Raw genomic sequence first — 20,665 nt, forward strand, 5'->3', positions numbered from 1 at the left:
AATCGTTGGTAAAAATTCGATGAAATCTATTTGGTAAATATTTCCCTTTGAAAGATTAATTCAACGTTCATTCAGAGATAATCCATATGTGCTTCAAAAATTTTCGAAGAAAGAATATTCTGCAAGAACATTTTCTTAATTTCATAAAATAAACGTGATATAAAAATTGATATAATTTTATGAAAGAATTTAATTTAATTAACAACATTTTTCGGACGTTAAAAGAATGTTTTTCTTTTTCAACAAAGAAGAATTCTTATACGATTTCAGGAAATACGAGAAAAATTATGCAGTAGTCTAATGTCATCACGACATCGGTATACAACAACTTTGACATGAGATTTGCGTCGAGCTTTTGCATCGGGCAAACAAGACGTCGGTGGAGGGCCTTTGGCCATTCTTCTCTATTCGATTTTTTTTATGAAACATCGAAAGGGAGAGGAAAAAGAAGAGAGAGAGAGAAAGAGACAGAAAAACGAAAGAGAGAGAGAAAGAGAAGAAAGGGAGAGAGAGAGAAAGAGAGAGAAAAGAAAGAGAGGGAGGAAGAGAGAGAGAGAGAGAGAGAAAGAAAGAGAGAGAGGGAAAAATAGAAAAGGACCTTTTTCGTAAAGGTTCCGGAGCAGCAAATAGAAAGGGACGAGGCAAACGTTTTGGTAACTTCCACGGAGATGGTAGGATGTAGGAGGAGAATGGGCAAGAAAGAAACGCGTGGAAGTAGGACATCATCGTTGCTTTTCTAATAATAAAACCATTTTGGCCACGAGTATCAACGTCATCCATTTGTGCAAATATATAAAATGTAATGTTCTTTATGTGACTAATGTATTTTTCGAATTTTTCAAAGTGTGTTAGTTATCATATAATATTTTAAGATACATCTGACAATAAGTTTTGTTTTCCTCTTTTTGAATAAAATGATGATCGATGACTGAAAAATTGAGTTACTTTTTCTTCTTTTTTATTTTTTGTTTTTATTTTTTTCATGAATAAATAATATCCTTTATGATATCTTATTTCTCGAAATAATATCTTCAAAAACAAGAGGAGAAATAGATTTTATATTCTTATCGTTTTACGAATAGAAAATTATTGAGTTTCTTCTTATTTCTTTGCCCTTCTTTCTAGAAAGAAGAGCGTTGATGTTAATTACGTGCAAACGACTTTTCTGTTTTGCACGATAATTACGCGATCTGCTACAGGCACTAACGTCCCGGAAAGAAAAAAGGAGCTCCCTTTTGCAGGCCACGATTGTTGTAGCGCGACTAACTAAGGTTAATACGAATTTGAAATGAGTCGAGCGAGAAGCTTTACGTATATCTATATATATATATATATATATATATATATATATATATATATATATATTTGTAAATACACATACATGTATATGCACATATGTGTATATACATACGTGGATGAAGAGGATGCAACGATGTTTGCTAGCACGCGTTAAACTAACTACGCTATAGTGCTATTGCTATTTAGCAAGCTAACGACTCACGGAGATAAGCTCGAGACTTGACTCATACTTTTCAGGAAAACTACGCTTGGAAAAGTTACAGTTTTTTTTTATTAATCGTCTGTTAAATATTTTAGAAAAAAAAATGTACTATTTCTATCTAATTCCTATATTTTGTAAGAGAAACGGAGAGAGAGAGAGAAAGAAAGATAGAGAGAGGGACAGAGAAAGAAAGATAGAGAGAGGGACAGAGAAAGAGAAATAGAGATAGACGAAGAGATATAAAGATAGAGAAAAAGAGAGAGAGAGCGACAGAAAAAAAGAAATAGAGATAGAGCAAGAGAAATAAAGATAAAGAGAAAGAGAGAAAGAGAGAGAGAGAGAGAGAGAGAGAGAGAGAAAGAGAGAAAATTCATGAGAAATATTGATTTTACGAAGCGCACCATAATTATTTCTAGAAAGTAACAAGTAATATAGTAGCGTCTGTTAATTGGTTCCCCCTATGGTGCCCTTCGCAATTGAAATAAATTCATAGCTCGTGCATACGCGTTAGTGCTGTTTCTAGAAGGCAATATAAAGTTACTCGTCCCTCTTCATATCTTTTACAAACTTCCTATCTTCCTTCTTTGTTCTCTTTCTTACGTAAATGTTTTCCTGTATAAAAAGGAGAACTACAGACAACCATACTTTTAAAGAGTAAAAGTATAGAAAGAAGACAAAGGCAAATTCAAAAGATATGAAGATTCGTGTTACCTTCTTTTATACGTGAACGATTTTATAAGGGAAGAGAGAGAGAAAAAAATGAAAAAAGAGAGCTGTTCTAAGTTCGATTCATTGAAACAGCTGTTCTCGAGAGAACGAGCATTCAGGAAACGAGCAAACGAGTGTGAATCGGGGCGTTAGATCGAGAAATATCGATGTCATAGAGCCCTCGGCGCCGTTTTATACTTCTCGCAATCAGCATTTTTGTGAATACTTGCAAAAATAAATGTCACTTTGTCCTCGATCTCGCACATTCATCTTGTACGATTTCATAGGCATGAAAAATAGAAAAAAAATAAATCTTACTGACTATCTATATGTATATATATATATATATATATATATATATATATATATATATTTGTTCCAGTTTACTTTAAATTAACAGACTTCTCTCAGAATTGTCGAAGATGCGTTGATTTTAGCCAACAAGTTTGTCACGCGTATGTACCTACTTAAGTTGAAACATGTTGAAGTGACTGAATGAGTAGTACAAGTAGAAATGTATATAAGAGAGAAAGAGATTAAAGGAATTCTAGTCACGTGCCAAGTTGCCAATGCTGTGTCTCTATTCAACTCTATGAGCTTTTCCTTTCTCTCTGTTCATTTCTCTCTCTCTCTCTCTCTCTCTCTGTCTCTCTCTCTCGCTCTTTCTCATTTTCCTATGCTTTCTTTTTTTTCCATTTATTTCCTTCGTTTTCTGCCCTAGCAACGATTCTTTCTTCTTTCATTTCCACTCGACACGCTTCACTTCTTGCAGTAAATTCGCTCACGCATACATAATTACGTGTCGAGTCATTATACATTATTCCATGGGTCGATATTATATACGTCTAGTACTGCTAGGAGAATACTCCTTTCTCAAATTCGTTCAAGGTATAATACGATTGGGTCTCATTGTTTGCAAGGCTTTCAAGCCATTATCCTTGGCACCACGTTGAAGACGGCAACGCGATATATTCATTGTTTCGTAGGGCTGCCACTAGTAACGGTACTAGCCTCGAAGGTGCAGTATCAAAAGTTAGAAGCGGCTAGATGGTAAAGCAGCCTAGTGAAAATTCGTATTAACTCCCTTGCTCTCTTAGTACGTCGTTTTAAGACGTCATAAGAGCATCGTCGTGGGTTGCCTCTTATGGATTCTAAAATTATATTAAACTCGGCGTAAGAGATAAAGACAGTATTTCTAACAATTTTGAACTCCTCGTTCTAATCATCATACTTAAGTCAGTTGAAATTCAATAATTAAGACAAGTTAAATAATGTAAAAATTTGTAATTTTACATGATTACTGAATAAGAAAAGATTATTTTATATGAAGAAATTTAAAGAATGATTTTCAAAATATAGTGATGTGAAAAATGTTTAATTCATTCATTGTATCCAATTGTAAAAGGAAAGAAATGACTTAATCATTAGCTAAATCTTTTTCATCTAGATCACTGTACTTTCCCTTAGACTTTGTTTATTTTTTTTTTCCAAAAACATCTTTCTCCTCCATCTAGATATAATTCTTAATGTAAAATCATGCATCAATGATTCAAATTTAATTACTCGCGTTCGTTGATCGTTTAACGAGTTGTATATCGTCTTTCATGGGAGTAATCTCGTAAATTTAACTGAAGTCGGTCATGTATGAACGTTTATAGTTGCAAACACATATACGGAGACAAACCATCGATTTCATAGTGCCGTTAATCATGGGATGGAGCTATTCGAGCAGAACGTAGCCAAGGAAAGCAGCTGCGGGCCTTTCGAAGGTGACAACGCTATATCGTAAGATTCATCTTTCCCTTAATTACAACTTGTTGTCCCTATTCGCTTGGACTCGAACTTCTCTGTAAAGTTAGGCGATAACCTAAAGGAACTAACTATAAAGGAATCGAAAATATTTCTTAAACCCTTTCCAAAATACTCTAACCACGATAATTGTATTCACATAGAATTTAAATTAAAGAAGAAGTACAAAGCTTTTTTATTAGAACATATAACGTTTACTAAATATTTATTAGAGAACATCGAAATCTTTTTAAATTTTGTTAGATCAGTCATGTCGAATGTTTTTTCTTTTTAGGGGAGAGAGGGAGAGAAATATAAGGACACGATTAATTTTTACATAAGCTTATTGTTAAATAACACCGTTGCCAACTATACAGATATCATATCATAATAAAAATATCTTGTATTTCTAAATAATAGTGATGTGTTTGATCAACTAATTACAAGGGAATATAAATTTAACAACCTCGTAGAATAATGGATCCCTTGGTATGACAAGTTACTTAGAAGCTTATGAATCATTTATTCACATCGGACAAAGAAATCACGAATGTGTTAATTGGAACAAATAGCGGCCTTTACTGTCTCCATCTCATTCTGCTTAAAACTTAATGGAAACTCTCCATCACATCAATACTTCAAAACAATACTGTTGTTTCATATTTCTCGCTAATTTATTTTACTCACGCGTTCCTAGAAAATTACTTGCTGAGCTATCTGCATTCATTCTTATCTTGCACGTAAGATGAGCGTTGTTTATCATTCGCTTCTTTCTTGCTTCTATTTTACCGTAGAAACTCAGAGAAAATCGTCTACCTCAATTGTCTTTTTCTCGAGACAAGCTCGTTTATTTTTATTCGTCTTCGGTTACGGATAGACGAGAAATTATAAACATGAGAAAAGAACGTGGAAATGGAGTATCCTATAGAAAAACTCGATGAGATGTAATTACGTAGAATTTTTCATCACGTAGAGATACTTCAATTTTTTATTATCGATGAGCAAATTTAATTTAGGAATATATATGTTTAATTAACCGATCGACTGCCGAACGATAATAACGACGTAATTAAGTACATAGTATATGACAAATTAATTAAAAGATATATTACATTGCTGTGTAAATGAAATATCTCGACGTATTCGTTAATGAAATTAATCGAAACGAAAGATTTCTTCTTAGTTATCTTAGACGTATATTTCGAAAGAAAAGTATCACAAACCATCGTAAACAGCGTGTTTCCCTTTGTGCTTAATGGAAACTCCATCTCACTGAGATATACTGTATCCTCTTATATTCACCAATTGATTCTACTCACACGTTACCCTCGAAATGGCTTGTACGAGATGCTTACATCTGTCCATATAGTAGGGCCGTGAAAAAACGACCAGCACTTTCCGTCCATTCTTGCTTTTACGCTTTTATCACGATGTCTCGATCGACCGAGGGGTTGCCGACTAGCATCTAACTGCGTACGATAACATTCCTTAAAATAGGGACAATATTTTTCTTTTCGTACGTTTTATACGAGAGAAACGAAGAAGAAAGAAGAAAAGGAAAAGAAAAATTGCTGAAAAACGATGGTCAAATTATGAATAAATATTTTTCTTCTTTACTTAAATACTCTCGTAATTTCCTATAAAATGAATATATTACTTTCATTTCAATTTCTTTAATAAAGTTCAATTTTTATGATCAATTTTTTTCCTCTCTTTTGTTTGTTTTTGTTTTTTTTTTTTTTTTTTAAATAATCGATCTGTCGTGTTTCTTCATTTGAATTCAGTTATCGAAGAACTTCGATTTATAAAAGAAACCCGTTTCAATTCTTTTTCAGCCATCTGTCGTTACATTAGAGTCGTATCATTTTGCGTATCCCCAAAGTCAAGAAAACAAACTTCGTTCGCATACCTACTTCCGCCGTTAAGGATTTCGAAGTTAAAGGTTCTCTGAAACACAAAGTTCGACTTTCTCGCATATGAGAAGAAGAAAAAGAAAGAAAAATAGAGATTGACTTTCGGAATATGACCTTTCTCCTTTCCCTCTTCTCCCTCTTCCTCTCTCTCTCTCTCTCTCTCTCTCTCTCTCTCTCTCTATCTTTCTTTTTCTCACTCCCTCTATCTTTTATGAGAAACTTCTCACAACGATGAGAAGATCTGCCCTTATTTTTACAATCTCCAACCTTAGATGCTTTGCAACGGATAATAACCTTCTTCTTCTTTTCTCTTCTTTCTTTTTAAGCTTGATATCTTTCTCCATGATGCCAGTAAGCGAAAATAAAAAAGCCTAACTCTCTTCAGCACCAAGGCAATTCGTTTTTACTTTCTTGAGCGATCTCCCAAAGGACTCTTCGCTTTATTCTGTGTCCTTTCCCATTCCCTTAACTATTCGACTAATACATCGAATACATTCACACGTTATTTGGTAACACATGTCTTGTTAACATCAATATTTTTTCTATTAAAAATTAAATTAATTCTTAAAAGTATATAGATAACTTTTATTCTAACGAATCAATTGTTCTAATAAAAATAATTTATTTGTCATATATCAGGAATAAATGTTTTTCTATTTTTAAAGTGACACACACACACACACACATACACAGACATATCCAATTCCTAATAAGCATATTCTGTATCATTCATTAATTATGTTACACCCACCTCCAAAAGTTAATTTATACATGAACTGACATAATGACATTTCGATTAAATAACCGGAGATTCTTTAAGCGTTACTTAAGAGAAAGAGAGAGAGAGAGAGAGAGATGAGAGAAAGGAAGAAAAAGAGAGAGAAGGAAAGAGAAAGACAATATAATTTCGTTTCTTTTCATATTTTTGTTACGACAGTTTACGCGGTGAAATGGAATAAAATACGATGCTTGAGAGCGTGGAGGTAGAAACATGTTAATGAAAGAAAAAGAGAGAAAGAGAGAGAGAGAAAGAGAGAGAGAGAGAGAAAGAGAGAGAGATAATTAATATCTCATTAAAGAGTATAATAGAGAAAGAGAGAAAGAGAGAAAAAGAGAAAGAGAGAAAGAGAAAGAGAGAGAGAGAGAAAGAGAGAGAGAGAGAGAGAGTAGACTAGTATAATCCTTCTCTCCTAGGAGAATAGAGGTAGTACGTCGATTGATTCTGGTAACTACGTTGATTATGTCCTAGCGATAGTCTTGTCTTTGAAACGTGGACGAGCGATGAACTTTGAACTTCCTTTGGCAGAATGAAGCCTTGGCTATCTCGGGATCGATCGTTGAAAGAGCACCACCGACCCAATTCAACTTAACTTTGCCTCCACGAGCTGTAGGTGGTCCGGTAGCACGAAATATTCTAAGAGTCTTTTTCACTCTTGTGTCTTGTTTTTCTTCGTTTCTCTCGAGATCGAGAATCCTTTGACGAGAAGATCCATCGTACATCGTACGTGTTAAATTAGAAAGAAATATCTACTCTTTGATCTTTTTTCTTCTCCTTTTTTCTTTTTTTTATATATTTATTTATTTGTTTATTTATTTATTTATCTAATTATTCGAATCGAGAAGATCAAAAACATATTTGGACGTTTATTTACGGGCTTATTGTTCGATTGTTTATTTACAAGTGATTCTCGTATGAGATATTATCGTACTGTTTTATTATCTGATTAATTAATTTTATTGCGAGATATAATTATGTTCTTTCTTTTAATGAGCATAGTTAATCAATTATATGAAACTTTTGTTCGAAAGAATTAATGAAGTGAAATTTCGAACTTTTATATCTACTGAATTAATCAGTGGTAGTGTGATCTAATTATCGATGATTCGATTCGAATTGAGAAAAAATAAAATTAAAACTTGATAGCTTTTGTATTATTGAGTTTATCGTTAAGACGATATAATACTATCAGTAAAGATAATAAAAACGGAACTAAAGGTTCGACGGACTACAGTGGAAGAGAAAAAAAGTGGGCTTGAAGAAACTCATGAGGTTTTTCCAAGAAAAATAAAGGGACTTTGTGTTATACCTCCTTTTCCGTTTCTTGAAGTGTTCGTAAAGTAAAATGTGAAAAGATTCGGCTCATCGTGGCATACGGGGGTGTACGAAATAAAACTTTTGTTTCGACCATTTCTCTCTCTCTCTCTCTCTTTCTCTCTTTCTCTCTTTCTTCCTCTTTCTCTCTTTCTTTTAACTTCTTTTAAAAATCACAAACAAAGGATTCATCGTTTCAAGTAGTCATTTCTCTCTCTCTCTCTCTCTCTCTCTTTCGCTCTCGTTCTCTTTCTCATTTTCTTTTTTTTTTCTATTTTATCTACAGACTGTGCGAAGAAAGCGTAGATAAAAGAAACGAGTGAGTTTCATAGTACAAAGGCACGTTTACTCGCAACATTTTCCCCATATGGTTTTCTCTCTCCTACTCTTTCTCTTTCCAAATATCAAAGATATCATTCGTCTTCCTTTTTCTTATCATGACGAACAAAACTAGAACTCGTGTTATTCAGACATACCAACGTAGACTATTCGTGTGCGTGCACATTTTAAGAGGAACAATACACCGTATTCGTCGTTGTTTGACCGGTGAGAATATTTCTCTCACGTACGGCACATACAACATATCCGACGTTAGCCAAGAAATGAAAACCATAAATTTTACGAATCTCCATTTTAGAGTCACACCCGACGCCCTCCAGTCTTCGTCAAAATCGAATCGAACGTTCTGAATAGCTTTTACCATTTCGTACCTAGATGATCTTACAACGTCTTACGAATAATCTGATCTTTATATGGAAGGAAGGATGAAATAAACCGAGCTCTAGATCTCAGAGTTTACCGTCAGTAATCCGAGAAATAGGATTCTCGCGATAATCCTATATTTCGATGGAGCAACTTCTATGAATATTTATCATTAACTAGATTAACGAAAGTGATGCAACTAATCCTTAATTTATTTTATCGATTCACTTTTCGATCTCAAATCGAGAAACTTTTGTTATTAACATTTCAATAAATTTAACTTATAAAATAAGAAAAATAGAATAATATAAATATAGAATAATATAATATAAATATTTATATATTATATATAGATTTAAAAAAATTCATATTATACAATATACATATGTATTAGTTCGTTTAGCCTCGTTTATGAGCTTCAACGAGGAAGTAAAACTATCGAGATTTATTCTTGAGCAAAGAATATGGCGATTAACTTTTCCTGTTGATTCTGTTGGTTGTTCTTGATTGTATATATCGATTGTATATTTCAGAAAACGGCACGATGGCCGCAAGTTGTCTACTCACCCTTGTTTTACTCTGCATTCACCCTTCGTCCACGTTCTAATGGGATTATTACAACTATATACGAACAACCAAGTATTACTCACCACCACCTGTGTCTCTCTCTCTCTTTCTCTTCTTTTTTCTTTCTCTCTCTTCGTTCCTCTCTGTACACCCTTTACATGTTAATGTCTCAGTGCTGAATATCATACGAGCAGGCTCTGAATATGAAATAGTTGAAAATTGGAAAAGGAAATATCCTTCTACTAACTCCAGTTTTTCTTTCCTCTATGAATGATCGTGAACAGTCTCAAATATTTCGAAAAAATATTTTTAATTATCGAATCGAAGAACAATTATCTAAAGGAAACTTGTTTTCTTTTTTGTTTATTGGAAACTATGGTTAACCGCGCTTAAAAATATATAACACTATTAACATCATCGATCATTTTTGTAAATTATATTCATGAAAGAAAAGCATTATAAAGACTTCCAAGTTTATCGTATTACACTGTTTACTTTTTGTGCACGTACTCGTATAAAAAGAAAAAAATTATATAAACATTTTTAGTTAAAGGATACCATATTTAATCAGTAGGTATGTGTATATGTTTAAAAAAAAAAAAGGAAAGAAAAAGAAAAACAAATGTCGCGTTAAAGAAGCTTCTTATTACAGGTGATATAACGAAGAGAAAATTTCTTTTCGAATTGACATTCTCCGTCGAAATTGAATCGTTTTAATGTAGTTCTCATTGGAAGAATCTCATTAACCGCTCAAACAGTTCTCTCGAGGCTCGCTTAATCTTCCAACTCACGATTCTCGTTTCGGATTCGACGGGATTCGACGGGATTCGGCGGGATTCGATCGGGATCGAAGTCCTTCGAATGGCTCCACTTTCGAATATTCAAAACGCTCTTATTCGAATCCATCACCCTGCTTGCTCATCGTCAAAAGTGGGAGTAAAAGAGAGAGGATGAGAGAGAGAGAGAGAGAATGAGAGAAAGGAAGGGAAAGAGGAAATCACGCTTTGGATTTCCACCAAACGATTTATAAGGGTCAGTTTCGGCTAGAGTTATTAAGCGAGAAGCTATCAGTGGATTCAATTAAATTACAATGCGACTAATTTCGAAAATGCTAGAGACAATGTATTAGTATTTTCTGGCTTGCTGAGAGATCGTAAATCTATGGATTTGTTGAAGCTCGTTGGATTGATAATCCGTATGACGTTTAGCATCTAATGCATAGTCAATATCATCTATGTAAATGTAACAACGAGAAGTATTTGCCGATGCAATATCTTTTGTATATTTTAAAAAATTTCATATGTAATGAATATGTACGAGTGACAAAGATTTTAACGTACGATAAAATAAAGATCTAAAAATAATATACAAAATTAAATATTATTTTATAATAAATAGTGATGATAGGATCCTTGGGATTGGTATAAAAGAAAAAAAGAAAATAAATCATATTCTCATCGTTGCTTCTTTTCCCATTAAAATGTCGCAAGATTACACAATGATTTAGACATGGGAATATATACGTATGTACTAATATGAACAGACAAAAAGAAAGAAAAAAAAAAGAAAAATATATCATATCAAATAACGCGTCGCTTCGTATGCCGATGGCTTCGTCTCGTTAATCCGCTCGATTCGCGACGAGCGATCCGCGAAAAAATCACCCTCGATCTCGCCCTCTATCCCTGCTGGTCATGGCTGTCGCAGGGCGAGGAAAAAGCTTCGGATAAAAGGTTTTCAATTAAGCCGACGTAAACCACGAACGATAGCCAATTCGTGAATGCACGCTCGCAAGCTCTTATCGAAAACAGTCGGTCAGCTGATAGTAAGAGAAAGAGAGAAAGAGAGAGAGAGAGAGAGAGAGAGAGAGAGAGAGAGAGAGAGAGAGAGATACTTTCTCGTTCGATTATTTAAAAAACTTCTTTTATTTTTACAACGATTCATAGGAAATAAATCGGTATTATTTTTTGTTTTTTTTTTTTTAATTTAATAGAGTTTGATTTTTATCTTCTAACACGTTATTACTTCCATCCGTTTTTTTTTCTTTTATTTATAAGCTTCAAAGATTTTTCTCTATTTAAAGTAATGTGCTCCAAGTTTATGCTACGTAGACACTGAATGCATAAGCTTTGATAATATTTCTTGAAAAGTTTCTTGAAGTTTTGTATTTTGTCCATATTCAGTTGTTACATTTCAATGTGCATATTGTTTTACGTGTATTTTTATAAAGAAAAAAGAAGAATGAAAGAGATCGAATGTTTTGCACCAGTTAAAAAAATACATTTTGAATTCATAATATTTTATATTTACAGATCTGAAAAACAGTGAAAAAGGGCACGAGGCGTGGTCTCTACGTGACTAAAGAAAATTCTGATAAAAAAAAGTTGGGATTTGAATCATGGTCCCTTGGTCTTACACAATACCACAAAGTAACGAAAGTAAAAGGTAACTGAAAAAAGAAAAGAAACCTCGGGACAACTTTTCCGTTGAATTTTCGACACGAACCTCAACATGAAATCATCTAAGACTTTCGTGCCATTGGATTGTAACGGAGCTTTAATAAATCTCGCCAAACCTTATTATTTTTGATTTGCGAATCTTCTTAATATTTCGGCGAGAAAGAAACCACCACCAATAGCTAGGTCCGTGTCGATCCTCGAACAGAATTCCAAATGGAGACGTTAATTTTCTAGTATTAGGCACGATCGTTTCACATGGAACGTAGAAGGAAGCGTTCCATAAGAAGAGCTCGAAGGCTTTGCCTAGAGGGTTATCACGGATACGGATCTCGTTTGCGTGCCGAGTGTGTCCTATATTTAACTTTAAGATTTGCGTTGAAGTGGTCGGTCTACCTTGCTAGTTGCACCGGTGTTGGTCTCCTATAAATTATGTTTGTGGCGGCGTGAAAATTCGAGTAGTGTTACCCTCGCGATAGAAAGAACAGAAAGAGAGAGATTGAGGCAGAGAGAGAGAGAGAGAGAGAGAGAGAGAGAGAGAGAGAGAGAGAATGGAGAATAAATTCAATTAAAGCTTACCGTTTACGAAAACAACTAATTGTAAGAGATAAGTGAACTAAGTGAGGATATGGGTTCTTTGAGCGAACCGTAAAGGGAACAACGGCTGATCGACTTCGTGAAATTCGTCGGTTGGCTTTTCTCACTCGACCGGGACGACGACATTGCCAACATACAAAGGTAAATCCATCGTGAAACTTAGTTCGACGTGCCGCTCTACATGCTAATATCTGTCCACTGAATATCAAGGCGACACGCTCGTATATTAAATCGTAGAACTCTCGAGACAAACTCGGCATTCGTGAGCATCCACGACGATGAAAGAGAGATACTAACACGTTTCAATGGAGAAAGCAAGATGGAAAGAGAGACTTCTCTACGAAATCTCCGAAGAGAGACCTTAGGGATTAGCTCGTCTAACGAACTATAACCATCGCAATTGGATGCTACCTTCACTACGTTACGAGAATATATATCTATTCTAACGGATATGAAATAAGTCATACGCGATTCATGTGTTATCTTGTTATATTAGATGTAGTTAACTGAATCCATTTAGTATTCAATTAAAGCGGAGAATTTAACTATTAATTGAATTCAGGAAAATCGAAAAGTGTTGATTTTAAGTGAATCAACGGGAATCACTCGACATCGAGGTATCAATTGTCATGTTAAATTTTATGAACAAATGTCAAGTGATAATTAAACGCCAAATATCGTTAATTTAATTATATGTCACTTCAAATAAAATGTGTAGGAACCATTTGGGTTAGTACGTCTATTTCAATCGATGATAAATATACGATCAACTAATTTGATTTAATTTCATTTAATTTTCAATCAAATTACTAAATGACATTTATCTGTAATTTCTATTTATTCTGTCTTCTATAATGGCAGAACAAAATAGAAGATTATGTCTGAATCTGCTATATTATTTTTTTTTATACATATCGAGTTAAATTATTTATTCGATTATAATTATCCATTAATTTGATCGATCTTTTAAAATGTAATAAATAATTTATATAAAAAATATGGAATAATATCCGTTTGTATTTCTTAAAAATTCATTGCTATTATCGAAGAAAAATTTTGTAATATGCATCTTAGAAACTAAATTATAATAAATTCGACGAAAACAATGCGATTTATGTAGATATACGATTACATTTCTAAATTGATAAATTTTATTAATGTCTGTTAACAGAATGAAACTTTTAACTATTTCGATGAAGTAAATTTACGAGAGTTTAAAATAAGGTTGGAAGGAAAAAGATAGTATGATTTATCATCTACATCTTGGAGCAATCGAGATAAAACTATAGCTTTGCCTGTATTAAATGAAAATCGAATTTACACAGTGGCAAACGTTTAGTACTAGACGCTATTCATCATTCGGTAATGGTAACGGTAACGGCTCCTCTTGACATCCCCGAAATTACGAGCGTTTACAATTCGAAAAGAATAAAGCTAGAAAAAGAGAAGAAAAAAGATATAACGCTTTTCTTTTCCCTCTTGTGTGAGCGTATTCGCTATATTTTTACGAATATACCTACGTAGAGAAAATTCTGCCTGGAATATCATTTTTCGCGGAAAAACAAAAAAATAGTCGCGTGAAACATACGACGAAGAATGAGAGACAGAGGATGAGAGAAAGAGAAAGAGAAAGAGAAAGAGAAAGAGGAAGAGAGACAGAGAGAGACAGAGAGATGAAATTCGTGTTTCTCTGCGTGTGATTCGGATGAGAAAACTGGAAAAAATAAAACAAAAAAACAAAATAAAGAAATGAGAGAGAGAGAGAGACAGAGAGAGAGAGAGAGAGAGAGAGAGTGAGAGTATGAGAAAAAGAGAAAATAAAGATGAAAAAAAGAAAAGGAAAAATAACGGAGAGTATAACGCGACAGAGTTGGAAAAAGATGGGAAGAATGCTCGGCAATGTAGAAATGACACGATAACGGGATTATACACAAAAGCTACGGGAAAACATTGCAACCCGTGAATTTTCTTTTCGCAAAGGTCGAAATAAGCGAAGTCGATGGTGAGACAGGAATGGGACTCTGTTTGAGAAGATGCCGCAAGTTCCGTCGATTCCGTAACGAATATATATTCAGGAAAATTATTATTCTATTTCACTTTTCATGTTAGAGAGTAAATATTCTTTTGCGAGAGTAAAGAGAAATAAAAATAAAATGGGATTAAATGAGAAAATAAAAGAATTTCAGATTTACTATGATTTTGAAATGAGAGAAAATGACCGCATAGCATTTTTTTCTTTTATAAATTTCAACGTTCTCGTTTCTTTAATTTTTTTGAAAATTCTATTCCTATTAATTATGAAGAACTGAGAACAATTTAAACTTTTATCATAAAGGAAGATTTCGTTATTTGAAAATGATATTTCCTTTCTTCATTTAGCGTCCGTTCATTGTCGTCATGTAATTAATAAACTTAACAATGCTAACGAACTTACTTTCTTATCGAAGATCATTAAATAACGAAGAATGTCAGAGATGTGAATTCTTATTTTATTCGTAAGTTTTTTAAAACTTGGTAGAATCGACGCGGTTGCGATATTTTAAGGTTGGCATAATCGGTGTTCTTAAAGCTTGCAATTTGTTCGACGTGACGGGCATCGTTGCTAATCGCCCGGAAAAACATTTCGTAAAAGGAAGGAAGCTCGCGTGCCAAAAGAAGCTGGTAACCATTAATAGACGTTAAAGCGCCGTTCGACTTTCCTCATAATTTCATAGCCGCCATACGAGACAGTGCACGGCCATTAAAACTCGTTAGATATTTAAGAGGCTCTTTATGACTGCTTCTTGTGAAAGACTTTTTCTAGCATCTCGTAATATCGCGTGCTCAGTGCCGCGAGTTAAAAATTTCATGAAAATATATTAGGCCCCTTGCGGTTTCTTTTTCGAATCTCTTTCTTCTTTCTTTCTCTTTCTCTTTCTCTTTCTCTGTATATCCCTTTTTCTTCTACTTGCTTAAATACATTAACGTTTGTTTAGATGAATTACCTTCCTCTACTTTTTCCTTACATATTTCTCTCGAAAAAATATTGCATTGCATTATTTAAAATATATATATATATATATATATATATATATATATATATATATATATATATATATATATATAGCATTATCTAAAATTCTTTATCTTTTCTCCAACAATATCATTTCACCTTATATAAATATCACATGAAATGCATAAAACTGAAAATGGATCTATTCATCGTGTAGCTCTTTACCAATTTTAAATGGAACAATAAAAAAAAAACTGATACGAGATCCCTTAATCATTTTTGCTAACCCTCTAAAAGTGGTGTATTCAATGCAAGTGAAATTATTGATCGGAAGGTGTCCTGGTTGAGCTGAGCGAAGCATTACGAAACCATGGCGAAGAGGAGAAAAGGGTTATGGCGATTTAACGTCAGCTTAGAAACAGGTGAAACTGCACTCGTCGAATTAATGACGTTAATGGACGGGGTAAACATAATGGGTAGCCTAATTATAACGACACGTCGTGTTATATTTTGTCGTTGTTCTCATGTTAGTCGGGAATATGGTGAAGTTACACGGCGAGTGGCCCATCCGCCGTAAACTCTGAACGTAATGGGGCTTCACGTTCAGGCTAAACACCGCACTACGATACACCTGTGGACTACCAAACCATTGTACTTTTTTCTCTTTCCTTCTTCTTTCCTTTTATTTTTTATTATTTATATATTTATCATTAAAACAAATACAAGCGAGAAATTTTATTTCCATTCTTTTATCATATTTCTCACAACCGTTTAAGCTTTATTTAATAAAGGTTTGATACATTTCATACTATTTACTCGATCAACTTGTCAGATTGATTAACTTTTAAACGAATTTCTTATTAAATAAAAACTTAAAAAAAAAAAAAATTGATTTTATTACATATAATCATTTAATATTCTCATTCTATCTTATCTTTTTTTTTTCATTCATATTTACGACGTTAATCTTCGAGATTTTATAATATTTTTCGTTTCAAACTGTATCTATTTTTTAGTCTGATTTAATTCACTATTCTTTCGTCCTTTACAAAAAACCTTCGCTATCTATCAAAACATCCTTATTATTTTCGATTTTTCAATTTTATCTCCGATGACAAGAAGACGACTAATCGTGTCTACACTGAATTGAACTATCTCGTTTCATAGCTCATGTTGTATTCGTAATCTCTCTCTCTTTTCCTTTTTCTCTGTTTCTTTCTCTTTTTACTGTTCACGAGTACCATTTAAAACGAGAGCATCGATTTGTATTTATCGAATACGAGATTTTCTCATTAGAAATTCTCTTCGATTTCTATTGAAAGTGTCTCTTCTCTCTCTCTCTCTCTTTCTCTGTTTTATCCAAAAGGAATATTAAAAGAAAATCTTTTTATTTTACATCATCAATGATTTCTTTTTTCTTACTTTCATTTCAGCTCGGTATTCTTGATGGTAATCCGACGAGACGCTATGGCGGATATATTCGATACGAAGAATAGAGAAAGTAATAAAAAAGAAAAGAAAAAGACGAAAGATTTTCGAATACTTCCGAAAGAAATGCATTGTGAACATATCCCGTCATTTTTATTTAAATGAAGCGTACGAGTTACAATTCTTCTCTTTCTCTCTCTCTCTCTCTCTCTCTCTCTCTCTCTCTCTTTGTACTTTTTCAAAATATTTTCAGATATTATTTTTATTCTTGAAAAATATATAAGTGCACATTCATTAAATCTTTGCTCTTTTCTTTATTATTATTTTTTCTTTTCTATTAGTATTTTTCTCGACGGAATACTCGAGAAAAGTGTAAATGATACCGACAACTATCTATAAACTTTAACATTCTCAAATTTTAACAGTATTATTTCGTTTATTACTTTCTTTCATGTAACTATAATAAATGATAATCGTGAGATATCATAAAAGTATCACAATCGTGATACTACAATCGCGATACGGATATCGTAAAAGTATTCCAAAAATAATCACCGTAGAACGACGATTATATATTTATTGTATTATATTATAATCTGGCGAATAAAATCCGAATGTTTTTTATTTATCTAATATTTTATTCCATGATCGTGAATTATCCAATTCGTATCATTTAATAATACTGAAATTGAGAACGTTTCTTCTCTTGGTCATAATCTTCATAGATAGCTATTTTTTTTTTATCAAAAAAATTATGCGAATAGAAAACAAGCAACGATTCAAATTTAAAAACGGTCCTCGACATTCTATCTTATCCCTTTGACCTAATTCCAAAGTATTCACGAGTCGAGTTGAAAAATATTGAGGACCTATATACTATGGTAGATTAAAAATAAGTCGTTCGAACGGAATATTGTTTATTTTGAAATTGTCTTCTTCTCGAAAATAAAAATCATCTTTCTCAATGGTTTTTTTTCTTTTTTATTCTTTATATTGTACGATCCTTGATATGAAATGGGTAGAAAGGTTGAAGATGGAGAACGACGACGACGACGACGACGACAACGTAACGACGCAGTCCTGTTGGATTAATGGTTGTATTATCGCGATCTGGCAAAATTTAGCCTCCCTTCGAGTAGCGCTATCGGTCCTCGTAGTTGTCGTCGTCCACGTAGCTCGCTTCGATATCGATAATGGACGGCGTTCGAGGTTCTCGGCATCGTTTCGCATACTCTCCCATCCTTGCGCATAATTCACGCCCGCGAACCGTACTCCGAATATTCGGAGATATCCCTAGTAAAGAGAAGATGGGATGAGTCGGGTTGTACCTTCGTGTATCAACGCCACGGAATTTCCAATCTATCCCTCTTACCAACGGTTAAATCCAACGGTGAGATAGTTTGACAAAGCTTTCAAGAGCAGCACGATCTTGTTGCGTATAGCTAATTAGTAATTACCAAGAATCTTTGAATACCAAGATGTCAGCCATAGCAAAGGCGAGAAATATCCTCTCTAGACTGAAGAGGACGCGATGGTTTCTACTTTGTAATTTTATTCGTATAAGTAAGTATCACTTGACTTTATTTTTATTTTCTACTCTCTTTTTTCTTTTCTTTTTTTTTTTTTTTCTTTTTTTTTACAAGTACAAGTACTTATCTCACTTGAGAAAAAATAAATCTTTGATATCGACAAAGATATACATTGATATATTTGATAACAACAATATAAGCCTCTTGAAATTTCTTCATGTAACTAAAGATTAAAGCTATATATTTTTAATGAGGACATTGATTGATTAATATTAAAAATATCATTTGTATATCTTATATATTTTACTTTCATTTCTTGATAAGGAATTTAACAAACATTGAACATTAAGAGTTCGAGAATACTTTTCGTTATTTTCGTTAATGACGCTCTGATTTTGTCAATGAGAAATATCGGTTTCTGGTCCTCTCTCTATCTCGGTGTCCCTACAATCGAAACTCTCGGTAGTTCACCTAACCGTACTAGTCGATTCGACATGACACGCGCGAAAGCTACGTTTCCCCGGAGGCACTAAACCAAACCACCGCGAACGCCGATATACGACCACGAGATCGTTACGAGATACGGACACGAGTATAGAACGCTGGAGACCCAACCGGACTATCTCTCTTTCTCTCTCTCTCTCTCTCTCTTTCTCTCTCTCTCTCTCTCTCTCTTTCTCTCTCTCACTATTCCTTCTATCCTTCTATGCGGAAACATACGCGTGTTAGCTTACCGATAATGTATATTAACCAGTCCGTGTTTGCACAATAATGACAATAAGTACTGTTTTAAATGGTCAAGAAATAGAAATGCACGAGTCATATTATATAATTATATTTAATCGTGAAAATTATATTTACGTGATAATAATTACACACATGGAATAATAAAAACGGAACATAATTATAATAAATTTTTTAGTTCTTCAATAAAAAGAATAATTTTCATATTAAGCAGGATATAATGAATTTTGAAATATGTAATGTTATTACTCGTGAGAAATAATATCCCTCGAAATCATTTTGCCTTGTAATGTATATGATAGACTACGTCCATCGTACTTGTTATAATTTGATTTTTACTAAAAATTCTGGCGAACGAGCTAGCCATTTTTTTGCAGTCGTAAATCAACGCCGCAATTCACGTGTTCAATTTGCTTTATTTCAGGAGCAAAATCCGTAATTTTACGATGTTGTCTTTTCGTCACTTTGACCATTGACCAATCTCGGATTGGACGTTCACTTTAGACCAATACGAAATGGACTATGTGCGTTTTAATTTTTTACTTCAGTTTTGAGTGAATATTCGAAAAGAAAAAAACAAAAATAAACAAATAAAACTTCAGAAATAAAAAGCAAAGAAAAAAGAAAACGAAAATGCAGAAAACAAATAGAAGAAGAAGAAAAAGACGGGGACGAAAAAATGCGAGCGTAGTGGTAGATGCGGCAAAAAAACAAAAGAACAAAAAAAAAATATAGATTACTTTTTTCGTTTGTCGAACGACAAAGAGACAAATAAATCGGGAAATAAATTCGCGCGAGTGTTCGTTGGATGTGCGAGGAAAAAGCAAGCATTTCACTTATAATTATTTTTATTTTACGAGAAATGCATTTAACGCGAGTTGACGTATTTATAAACCACTATTACACATTTCAACTACATGGACACAGACGATATCTTTGTATATTGGTTGACTGTTACACTATAATTCGACGGAACGGATTAAACTGTCTTTCAACGGGAGAACACGATTCGTCAGAACGATCGACGAAGGGTGCTATTTCTATCGGACACGTACGCACACACATATATATATATATATATATATATATATATATATATATATATATGTATATATATATATGTGTATATATGTGTATATATATATATGTATATATATATATATATATATATATATATATATATATACATACACACACACTTAATACTATCTGTCAACGTTTCACGGAAATATAAGAATCATGAGGTATCGGTTATCGTGAGATACCAACATACCTCTTTCTTTTTATTTGCCAACGATACGATTTTCATTTAATGGCACAACTGAAGATGGACTATTCTCGATGAAATAAATTAAATCGTAAAATTTTCATATTCTCTTCCCGTTGCTCCATCGATTATTCATCCATTCCAGAATATTAAGCGTCCTTTTAGAATAGAATATATAGCGAGAAGTTCATTTTGGTGAATCTAATGTCTGTTAAATAAACGACATTATTTGTGACAGGCTAAAAGGGAATAATAAAGAAAAGAAAAAATAACAATCCGCATGGAATGCAATGGAACGTTCCTTTTTTTCCTCAATGAATATAGACGAAGAGAAAAAGAATGAGAGAGAGAGAGAGAGAGAGAGAGAGAGCGTTTTAATTA

At 33.3% G+C, this 20,665-nt stretch overlaps 1 protein-coding gene across 3 annotated transcripts in view; it reads right to left on the reverse strand.

Moving 5' to 3' along the window:
* The window catches only part of LOC118446477 (zwei Ig domain protein zig-8), a 169,066-nt gene that overhangs the window by 47,021 nt on the left and 101,380 nt on the right, over positions 1-20,665 (reverse strand). The window lies entirely within an intron of this gene.

This window comes from Vespa mandarinia, chromosome 9 (genome assembly GCF_050613455.1).
Source record: "Vespa mandarinia isolate Hongniang chromosome 9, ASM5061345v1, whole genome shotgun sequence".
NCBI classification, from domain to species: Eukaryota; Metazoa; Arthropoda; class Insecta; order Hymenoptera; family Vespidae; genus Vespa; species Vespa mandarinia.